Consider the following 11,144-nt stretch of genomic DNA (forward strand, 5'->3'; position numbering starts at 1 on the left):
CCGTGTGTCCTGACGGCTCTCTTTGTCTTTATATAGCGCTACACAAGAGGGAGCCTACAAAACCAATGAACGGCGGACATGCCTCCTATCAGGGCATGTGAGGAGGCAGAGGAATCAGTCCTTTCGACAGACAGTGCTACAAAAAGTAGCATTTGTACCGGGCAGCTGGAGCCGTTAGTATCAGCTGCCGTAGCCAGTACCGGCTAGCCGGTACTAAATGAACCTCTAATTAGTACCGGTCGCAGCGCCCGGTACTAAATGCACTACCACTTAGGAAAAATGAGTTCGAATAAATGCGCTTGCGCCGTGGTTCAATCTTGTGACCTATGACCTCGTGTGTAGTCTCCTCTACCATCTCACTCACACAACACATGTGAGTATATAGAAGATGCTATCCTTTTGAAGTAACCCGAGTAGACCATTTAGTACTGGGCCATGACCATTTAGTACCGGTTTTTAACACCACCCGGTACTAAATCATGGCATTTAGTACCGGGTGGTGTTATGGTCCGGTACTAGGGGCCCTGGGAGCCATTTAGTACCGAGTTATAACACCAACCGGTACTAAATAGTGGCATTTAGTACCAGACGGTGTTATAACCCGATACTAAATGGCTTCTGGGAGCACTGTGTTATATAACCGGTACTAAATTGACATCAGCACTGGTTTTAAAGCAACCGGTACTAATTGGAAGTGGATGAATGCCTCTTTTCTAGTAGTGACACAACTAACAAACTTGTCATACGGTGATTGAGGGGGCTGCTTGAAATTGGAATACATGCTATAGATATAATAACAGATTAGAGATCGATCGAATGATTGAATAGTATCATGTTCGAGATGTAATCAATCTTTTGATTGTAAAGCTTGTAAATATCATGACGTGGCCAGAGGGTGGCATGATTTTGAACGTGACACCCAATTTCACGGAGTTGTGGTGGCATGAATCGAATTTTCCCTTCTAATTAAGGCGTCCATTACCTTGTAGTACGTATGGTTATAAACAGCCTATGCAATGCAACCTGGATGTATTCCCCGTTTCATTTACAAAAGTGATGGCGTTCCTTCCGAACGGACTTAATTAGACTATGGAAGCCGCCAGTACAGAGAATCGTGTCTTTAACTTGACTTGTACTCCAACCTTCACCTGACATGATCCAGACATCCAGTGATCCACCTGACCGTCATGCAACTTAAACACAGATCACATGTCACATGGAGGAAACAAAGCCATCATCTTGCGCGCCAATAGCTTAATTTGCAGATTGAGGACCTCTACTCTCTCCATTTGCTCATTGATTGCTATTTGCTACCACTGCACGGTGGACCGGAAGCATAGCCATGGCTTCCAGCCTCGTCAATCTGCTCCTCATGGAGGTGGCGGCCATCGTGAGCATTGTCCTCCTCGCCATCCTCGTCGTGCTCAGCTCCTACCACCGCCGCTCCGGCCACCTGGCACTCTGCCTCTTCGTCTGGGCCGCCTCCACCCTCTTCTTCCCGCTCGTGTGCTACGCCGTCTCTGCTGCGGCAAAGTGGGACGCCGCGCGGGTGCCGCTCCTTCTCTCATGGACCGTCTTCCTCCGGATCCTGTGCAACACCATTGACACCGCCCGCTCCTCCACCTCGGCCATCGGCAACGGTGGCTCCACCGGGAGCAAGGTTCGGCCCTCGGTCGAGCAGCTTGCAAGGATGGGGTGGGTGGCGTTCCTTATCATCAGCAGCGGCGGCACCGCCGGGAGCCCGCAGCTCACCGGCGTCCTCCTTTGGCTGTGGGTGCTCAGCCTCCTCAAGCTCATCTACAGGCTCGTCGCTGCCGAGCTCGCCAAGAACTCCATCGCCGTCGGCCTCAACGCATACCTCGTCGTCGACTATATGAAGCAAATCCACGGGCCAGCTCAAGCAGGCGAAGGCGGCCACGACGAGGTTAAGGGGCCTCCTTACTTTGTGATGGGTGAGAACCAACTCCACATTGAGGCGAGACCGCAAGGGTACCGCATTGACCGGGCATCTTCGCCATCCTTGTCCATTGACGGCGGGTATGGACATGGACATCTCGTCACCATGGATAGGATATGGCGGCTTTCCTCATCCGGCGACCCGCTCCTCGCCTCTTTCTCGCACCTCAAGGATCTCTGCCTCTCTTTCGCCCTATTCAAGCTGCAGCTCCGGCGGTTCATCGGGTGCCCACTCGCAGAGGCCGGCTGTCACCGTGCCATGGCGTTCGTGCAGGACGGGCTCCTTAGCGGGAGCCCCGAGCGGGTGTTTCAGGTGGTCCAGACCGAGCTGTCCGTCCTTGCCAACTTCGTCTACTCCAAGCTCTCCGTCTTCTACGCGAGCGGCTGGTGCTTCCCGGCACTAAATGTGATCCTCGTGCTGGCCACGTGGATCAGCTGCCTCGCCGCCGGTGGCGCCATCGTGCACGACATGACGAACCGCGGCATGACGCTCGCCATGGACTACTTGCAACTTAGGAGCTACCTGCAAGACCATGACACCGTGTTCCACATCATCGTCGGCCTCGACGTCCTCGTCTCTGTCCCCTTCATCACTGTCATCGTGTTCACCGAGGGGTGGGAGATCGCCAGCTACTTCTGCTCCGACTGGATCAAGGTGTCCACCATCTGTCAGTACGCTCGACGCCCGTCATGGCGCAAGTCGCCGTGGGCACGTCGGAAGCTCGGCCGCGTGCTCCGCCTCCGGGCCATGCAACAATGGGATGACCGCTTCTGCCAAATGTCCATCCTGCAGCTCCTGTTCTGCTACTGCGGCTGCGTCTCCCGACAGGTCGACTGGATCGCCAAGGAAACTGTCGTCGTGCCGGCGGCGGTGAAGTCTGCCATCGTGGAGACGCTAAGAACAAACCAGGGTAGGCTCGTGAATGGCGAGTTGTCCTTGCAACGCAACGGCGTCGCCGACAAGCTCATCTGGGCTTGCCGCATTAGCGCCACCGGCGACGACAATGTGGAGCTGGTGCTGAGTGTTGACACAGAATCGCGCCAACACACTCGAATGCGCTAGAATGCGCAACAATCGTCAAAATGATCAACACAGCAAAAACCTTGAGCGGACCGGTCTGACCGGTTTCGCCGACCGGTCTGACCGGTGCAAGCAGGGAGCTCGCGAAGACCTAGAACAGCGAGCTTGGGAGGGGCCCCATCGGAGCTCGTGAACGTAGGGTTGCTCTGAGGTCGGCAGGCCACTCAGAACGTCTTCAAACGCCGTCGAGATGAAGGAAGAACAAACTAGGGTTGGAAAAGACTAGGGTTTGAGAGATAAAAAGTAATGCGATTTTTGTATTTATTCGATTGGGAATCACATCAATCGGCCTTAGCCTTTATATTTATAGGCCGGGGAAGATGTATCCCTTCACGAGTAGGATTACATGAGGACTCTTTACAAAAAAAAACCTAATTCTACTCAGACTGTACAGACCAGAACGGTCTAACCGGTCGACCCGACCGGTCAGACCGGTCGGTCTCGGCAGGTGCCAAATTTGGCTGTCAACGTATGCCCCTTGCTTTTTAGTGAGTTTGCAAACTAAAAAGCAAAAAAAAGTATTCTATACAATACTAGGGCCTAAAAAATACTGCTAAGGACGATTCTCATAAACTGTCCATCTTTCTTCTTGCATCTTGCCACACGCTTGGGTAGAATTTCTTCAAGTACTTCCCATTGATAGCTCTAGGTAGTCGATCTCCTTGCAGCGTCTCCATCATGTAGGAATTCCCGAAGATAACTTTAACAACTCTATATGGACCCTCCCAACTTGGCGACCATTACCAAACTTATTACTTTTCATCCCAAGAGGTAATATTGTCTTCCAAACTAAATCCCCAACCTGAAAAGATTTATCTTTTACTTTTTTATTGTAAGCTCTAGCAACCCGAAGTTTGTCCTTTTCAATCTCCTTTAAAGCTTTCATACGCTTGTCGGTCACCTCATCAATATTATCCATCATTGAATTATAATAATCAACAGCAGAAAGATCATTTTGCTTAGCCAATCTATAAGCATCCAGATTTACCTCAATGGGTAAAACAGCCTCTTGACCATACACAAGCTCAAAAGGAGTAACCTTGGTAGCACCATGACGAGATATACAATGAGCCCACAATGCTTCGGATAACACTTCATGCCACCTCTTAGGATTTTCTTCTATTTTCTTCTTAATAAGCTTGATCAAAATCTTGTCACTTGACTCGTCCTGTCCATTGACCTGAGCATAATATGGAGGTGAATTGAGCAACTTGATCTTGTAAGACTCGATAAATGCGCGTACCTCCTTTGATATAAATGAAGAGCCTTGATCCGTAGTCAAAGTTTGAGGAATATCAAATCTATGAATAATATGCTCAATTATAAACTCAATCACCTCTCTATGTATCATATTCTTCAAAGGAACCGCTTCGGTCCACTTAGTAAAATAATCCGTAGCAACCAACACGAAGCGATGCCCCTTTGAAGATGGAGGATTAATTTGTCCAATAAAATCCAACCCCCAACCTCGGAATAGCCATGGTTCAATGATAGGATGTAACGATGCAGCAGGTACCAATTGCAAATCCCCAAACCGTTGACATTCTTCACATCCCTTATAATACTTGAAACAATCCAAAATCATGGAAGGCCAATAAAAACCGGCTCTCCTAACCAACCACTTCATTTTAGGAGCTGATTGATGAGTACCACAGATGCCTTCATGAACTTCTCCCATAGCAACCTTGGCCTGATCCAAATCCAAACATTTGAGAAGCAAATCTTCGGCGGTTCGACGATAAAGCTCATCATCAATTAAAATATACTTGAACGCCGCACGCCGAATATTTCTCTCTGCACCACGACCAGGATCTTTAAGATAGGAGAATTATAGTAACTCTCCAATCCTGATCTTCGGTTTTTTCATAGCCGAATCAGTGTTTTCTGCTGTCTGATCGGTTAGACCAGTCTCCGGACCGGGCAGACCGGTCGGGGCGGTTAGACCGTTCGCGTCAACCGGTTTGACCAGTTTGTCCAGAAACTGCAACTCGGCTATCATTTGCATCGGTCTTCTAATGTTAAACCCGACCGGTCAGACCGATCAGCCTCGGCAGGTGCCAAATTTGGCTGTCAACACTGGGCAGCCTATCCGAGCAGATCCTCGTGTGCCATGTCGCTACCAAGCTTGCCGTGCTGAAGCGCTCCCAGGGTGCGCATGGCAGAGTCGACGGTGACAATGATGGTGATGAGGAGAGCGAACGGGTGGTCGTTGCGACGCGGCTGTCACGTTACTGCGCCTACCTGGTGGCGCTGAAGCCGGGTCTCCTGCCGGACCACCGCGTATGGACGGAGGAGCTCTACGAGGGCGTGGTGGAGGAGGTGACGCGGGTGCTCGCGCGCTGCGCCGGGCTGGTGGTGCTGTACGAGCGCGTGGCGATGTGCCTCGCCGGGAGCATGAACGCGACGCTCAAGACGGCGTCCAAGCTCGGGCGGTAGCTTGTGGAGGAGCTCGCCGACGAGGAGCTGATGTGGAAGGTGCTTGCCGAATTCTGGGCGGAGCTCATCCTCTACCTTGCGCCGTCAGAGAACGCGATGGCACACGCCAAGTCGCTCCGCAGCGGTGGCGAGTTCATAACCGTGCTTTGGGCATTGCTTGGTCACGCCGGCATTGTTAAGCGGCCAGAGAGCACTGGTATCTCAGTCTAATCATCAGTTTCCATTCTCTTCCTTGTATGTATGTGGTTTAATTTGGGCCGATACGTCAAATTGTAGATACAGGTCTCTATCTATTTTCTCTTTTAGTTTATTAGTTTATTTCCACTTCGTTGATCTGGACAAAACTGGATGTTACCATAATTAATTTTATGCTGAGTTACTATGCTGTTGATATTGGTTGAAAAATCATAGATGCTAGGGTCCGGACGTCTGATTCCGGGTACTAGCGTTGGACTGTTGATGACTATTGACTATCAAAATTTCTACCGGCACATATGTCCATGTTACATGCAACATTCAAAGAACAAAATGCTCTTCTAGCACATGGAAAAAAACCCACCGCAACATAGATGGGGACCAGCTAATCAGAGCGCGCGCATTAGGAGGGTTTGTAGCGCGCGATTGTAGAATTAGCTTCTCGACATAGATGGATGTTTGGTGCAACATTTTAGTTAAAGATATATATATACAGTACTACTAAAACGATTGATTGGTCTTCTACAATATTTACAGTGAACAAGTACCTACAACATCGCATATCACCGGTTGAAACACTACAGCAAAAAAAAAATAGAAACCCCAAATTCCAGCAACCCCATTGTCATCCTATAGAACCTAACGTTATTTTAAAACCTCATGAGGGCAAGATGCCCCCACCCCCCTAATTTAGACTGACTCTAACAAAGGAATGCAAAGCCATTTTTGCATCTCGGCGGACACTGTGCCGCACGAAATCCATCTCCAACAGATGAGGCATCGCAGCATGCAGTTTGCATCGTGAGGAGAGATGTGAGCTAAAAATGGATTCCCTCTCTCCTCATACACAAATCCGGAGGCGAGCGGTGGGGCTAGCAGCGCAAGCGAGCGCGGGTGACCTCCTCCCCGCGCGGCGGGGCAGTGGCGGCGGGACGTAGCCGGCGGCGGGCCGGAGCCACGACGGCGCATGCGCGGCGGGGCGGAATGGCGGCGGCGCTTCCTGCGAAGCTCAAATCGGCGCCAGCGGAGCTTGAATCGACCGTCGCGGAGCTCCTTATGGCAGCCCGCACGAGGACGTGAGCTTCGATCCCAGCCGCGGCCACCAGCGGGAGGAGGGGAGGGGGCGCTGCTGCCACCTCCGCGTCGGCCGTGCGGCCACGGCCCGCGGCCACTGGTGGGAGGGAGGGGAGGGGGCGCCGCTGGCCTAGCTAGAGGGGAGGTGGCGTCGCCGGCGGTAGCTGGAGGGGAGGGAAGGGGTGGTGCACTTGCGGCGAGAGCTGAGTGGAGGGGAGGTGCACTGGCGCCGGGAGGAGGGGAGGGGGTGGCGCCGCTGCCTCCGCGTCGGCCGTGCGGCCGCGGCCCGCGACCACAGGCGGGAGGGAGGGGAGGGGGCGCCGCCGGCGATAGCTGTGGGAGGGGGTTGATTTTTTGCGTCCGCGTTGTTGGTGACTCGATTTTTTTGCGTGCGCGAGGCAAACACTATGGGCTACGCAAACTCCCGAATGCCTCTCTTATTTTGCTTTCTCTTGTTGGAGTCAGTCTTATTGTGGAGCTGGTGTGCCCCGGCACTGGTCTCAGCCGCTGTTGGATGGCTGCCGAATGGATCAGACAAAAATAAGCTGACAAGCCTACAACATGCATGCAGGTGTCAAAAGGGAGAGGAATGGTGGGATGTGCGATGCGTGTCAAAAGGCTTTCTCTTGTTGGAGTCAGTCTTATCGTGGAGCTTGTGTGCCCTGGCGCCGGTCTCAGCCGCCATTGGATGGCTGCCGAACGGATCAGACAAAAATAAGCTGACAAGCCTACAACATGCATGCAGGTGTCAGAAGGGAGAGGAATGGTGGGATGTGCGATGCGTGTCAAAAGGGAGAGGGATGATGGGATGACCGGATGAGAAGAGTGAATTTATTTCTACAAGCGTCTCTTCATCTTCCATTGACTGTCTTCTATCATCCTCCACTCTCCACTTTTATATATTTATAAAAATCATTCATAAATAAAGATACACATATGTGCGCACCCGTATATTTATAAAATCATTCGTAAATGATGTGTGCTGCTGCAACATGAATAAGAACTTTTCACATGGATAATAACATTATGTGCGCATCCTCACATGCAAATAATTAATACGATTTTTCTGCCATGCACAAAAGTATGTGCATCATAACATAATTTGTATTTTGATCATTATTCATGCTAAATATCTGTGACATGAATAACACGGCAGGGTTAGTGTTTATTTGGTAATATTAATGATTTATTCTTTTAAATAAGCATATGAATTTTAGTCTTTTCCTCTTGAGCAACAAGAAGTTTGATGATATATCATTTTGATGTGTATTTGTTCCACTAAAAAAATTAAGCATAAACAGATGTATATGTGCATGCACAAAAGTATGTGCATCATAAGATAATTTTTATTTTGGTCGACATTAAATATCTGTGACATGTGTAACACATCAGTGTTAGTGTTTATTTTGTAATATTAATTATTTGTCCTTTTAAATAAACGTATTACATTTTAGTCTTTTTCTCTTGAGCAGCGAGAAGTTTGATGAAATATTATTTCAACAATTGATGTGTGTAAAAAAATATGTGTAAAAGAATTGCAACATCATGCACAATACTACATGCACAGGGATATAAATATCACACAATCGATGAGTGCATCTGTCATACTTTAAGCAGTTTTAACTGTTCATCCATGCAAAAACAATATGGGTATTGCTTTAATTTATCAGTTAACAAAAGAAGTGCATATATTTTGTCAATATTTCAATTTGGTTAAGCAAAACAAATATATGCATCTATCATGCAAATATTTTTGTGTTTATTATGCATAAGAAATGCAAATCAATAGAATAATTTATATGCGCAAAAAAGAGTGTGCATTTGTTATGGTATTTTTTATGATTTCTGTGCAAAAAAATAAATGCATCTATCAATTATCATTCACATATGTTTTACATTTTCATGTGCTTATAAAATGCGCATCGGGATATGTTACTTTTCCTCTACACCAACACCATGCAGCAGTATTTGATTTGTTCTTTGCATGAAAATAGGTGCATCATGATGCCGTGAAGAACATTCTCACATTCTTTTGATCACACCCAAAATTAGTGCATCTAACATACATTACTTTGTAATGTATACAAAAATATGTACATGCATTTATTCAGCGTTTTTTGAATTAACTTTGATATGCACATGTATTTATTCAGCATTTTTGAAATCGACTTTGTTGTTTAGAAATAAGGTGTGTCGATCTACATATTTTTAAGTTCAAAAAAATATCTACATATTTTAAATAAATACAGTTGCTCACACATGCTTGCCAGTGAGCACACACCGATGGGTTGGGAACAAAACATATCTTTAGTGTAGTCTACAGTGACTAAAGCAATGCTCATAATAGCTCTTCTCAACTTTTACACGTCCCAAGACGTCCTGTACTTGTATTGTTTTCTGTGCATAATAGACCATGAAGCACTTTACTCTCTCTAGGCTTCTGCACTCATCACTACTCTCTCCCCCTCTCTCTGCCATGCGTCGTCAAATCTTTGCATTCATCGCTGCACCTAGACGGTTCATAACACGGACGCCGGGCCACACAACATCCAATTGGACGCTTCCCCACCGCCCCCCCCCCCCACCCACACCACTCGTGGCCTCACATAGCCTCCGCTCTAACGTTGTAATACACTTGAAACAAATTCTATATGTTTCTTTGACGGCGGTTTCATCCGTGAGCTCCCATGAACAAGCCTTGGATCCATGGATCAACCAAGTAATTAACCAAAATGACCAAGTTGACCTCCATACACAACTGAGGAAGTATCACTCACAAGCCAGCAAAAGTGGCGCATCAGATGACTCCAATGGGCTGGGTCAAGTTCGGCCGAACCCAACTTGACCTCCACAGCCAGCAACCGTCTTGGACAGACTTCTACCGACCTTAGGAGGCAATTCCCACTTTGCAGGAGTCAAGTCAGTGGGTCCAAGGGTTCGGCCAAACCAGGCCCACAGCCACCAACCATCCTATAACGCAGATCCCACCACCTCCACTGCTGGCCAGCAAGCCTTTCCTAAGCTTGCTCTACAACTTGGCAGTAAGCCCCCAAAACCCAAATCACCATTGCATTCAGGATCCCTTTGGAACATGACATTCACAAAATAAATGAATAAGAAAGAACAAAATTATTGGAGTAGACATGCAATTGAAACCCTACGCACAATTGGAAAGTCTTCATAACGGATGGAGCGAGCGATGTTTGTCCATTCCCTTAATTCCAAAGGAATCAGAGTACCAAAACAGAAACTGTCACAGTTTTTGGGAAAGAAAATAATGACAGCAAGAAAAGGCCAGCGCTGGCAAAGCATGAGAGAACATAGCTTCCACGGCACCGTCACCATGAACAATAATCTTTGTCCCGTTGGTTACCTGCTGTATGCAGATTGCACAGCTCAGGCGCACCTTTGCAGGCGTTATTGCGTTAACCCGAGAAGGTGGCCTTTCCTGGGGGTTTCTTGGAAGAAGAAAGAGACTAGCTAACAGAGCTGCCACAGCACTCGCTCACAGCCAGATCACCACGTGCTCGAGCCGTGTTGCTGTCATGTTCGTAAGATACCGGTGTGGTTCTTTTGGCATCTTTTGCGCGTACGCTAATCCTCAATGTCGCGTATCATCCCTAGTCCCTACTGGCTGCACAAAGTGCCATCTCCAAGATGTGGAGCATATATAGCTTTTTGCATCCACTTCTGCCCAAAAGTGCCATCTCAAACATAGGAAAGGAGAAAAGAGGAAGTAGACACGTACATAAAGCAAGATAATAATTGATACTTAGCGTGCTGGAGACACAATTGTTGCTGAAAATGCTGGAAAACCTGCAGCTTATGCTACTTGTTCTTTTTCTTAGGGGGTGCTTAATGATTTATATATGCTACTCTTCTTTTCCATTGCACCTCAGCATTTCGGCCCAATCCAGAAGGACCAAGATCGGATTGGGCCTGGTTCAATCCCGCGGGCTGGTACGGGTGGGCTTTGGCTCTGCGAAGCAACAAATTAAATTACTCTATTCTATTTCCAAAAGAATGTCGAAATGAGGATCTGCTGCAGGAGGTGCTGTAAGAAACAATAAACTGAATTATTTTTTAGATGTGCTAGTAATAGCTGGCTATTACTCATCTTACTAAATTTCTCTCGGATTTTGACACTCCACATTACTTTAAAATGTTTGTTCTTTACTCAGAATACAAGTACGTTTCTTTAACTTGCTCCAGCTCCAATTAAAATGTTTGATTTTTTTTGCTTCAAATGATAATGTGCTATGTTCAACTGCAAATTTCCCTTGAGCACTTGCGAACAAAGCAATGATCGCCAAAGTCACTACAGGTCATGCAGCACTGCAGACTCTACAGATCTTGGCGATTAAATCTCGAGAAAATGGACAACAATGGGCGATATTCACGT

At 47.8% G+C, this 11,144-nt stretch overlaps 1 pseudogene; it reads left to right on the top strand.

The window, feature by feature from the left end:
* The first annotated feature begins 1,178 nt into the window (after positions 1–1,178).
* LOC120676853 lies at positions 1,179–5,807 on the top strand (annotated as a pseudogene).
* The last annotated feature ends 5,337 nt before the right edge of the window (positions 5,808–11,144 follow it).

Source organism: Panicum virgatum, chromosome 5N (assembly GCF_016808335.1).
Source record: "Panicum virgatum strain AP13 chromosome 5N, P.virgatum_v5, whole genome shotgun sequence".
NCBI classification, from domain to species: Eukaryota; Viridiplantae; Streptophyta; class Magnoliopsida; order Poales; family Poaceae; genus Panicum; species Panicum virgatum.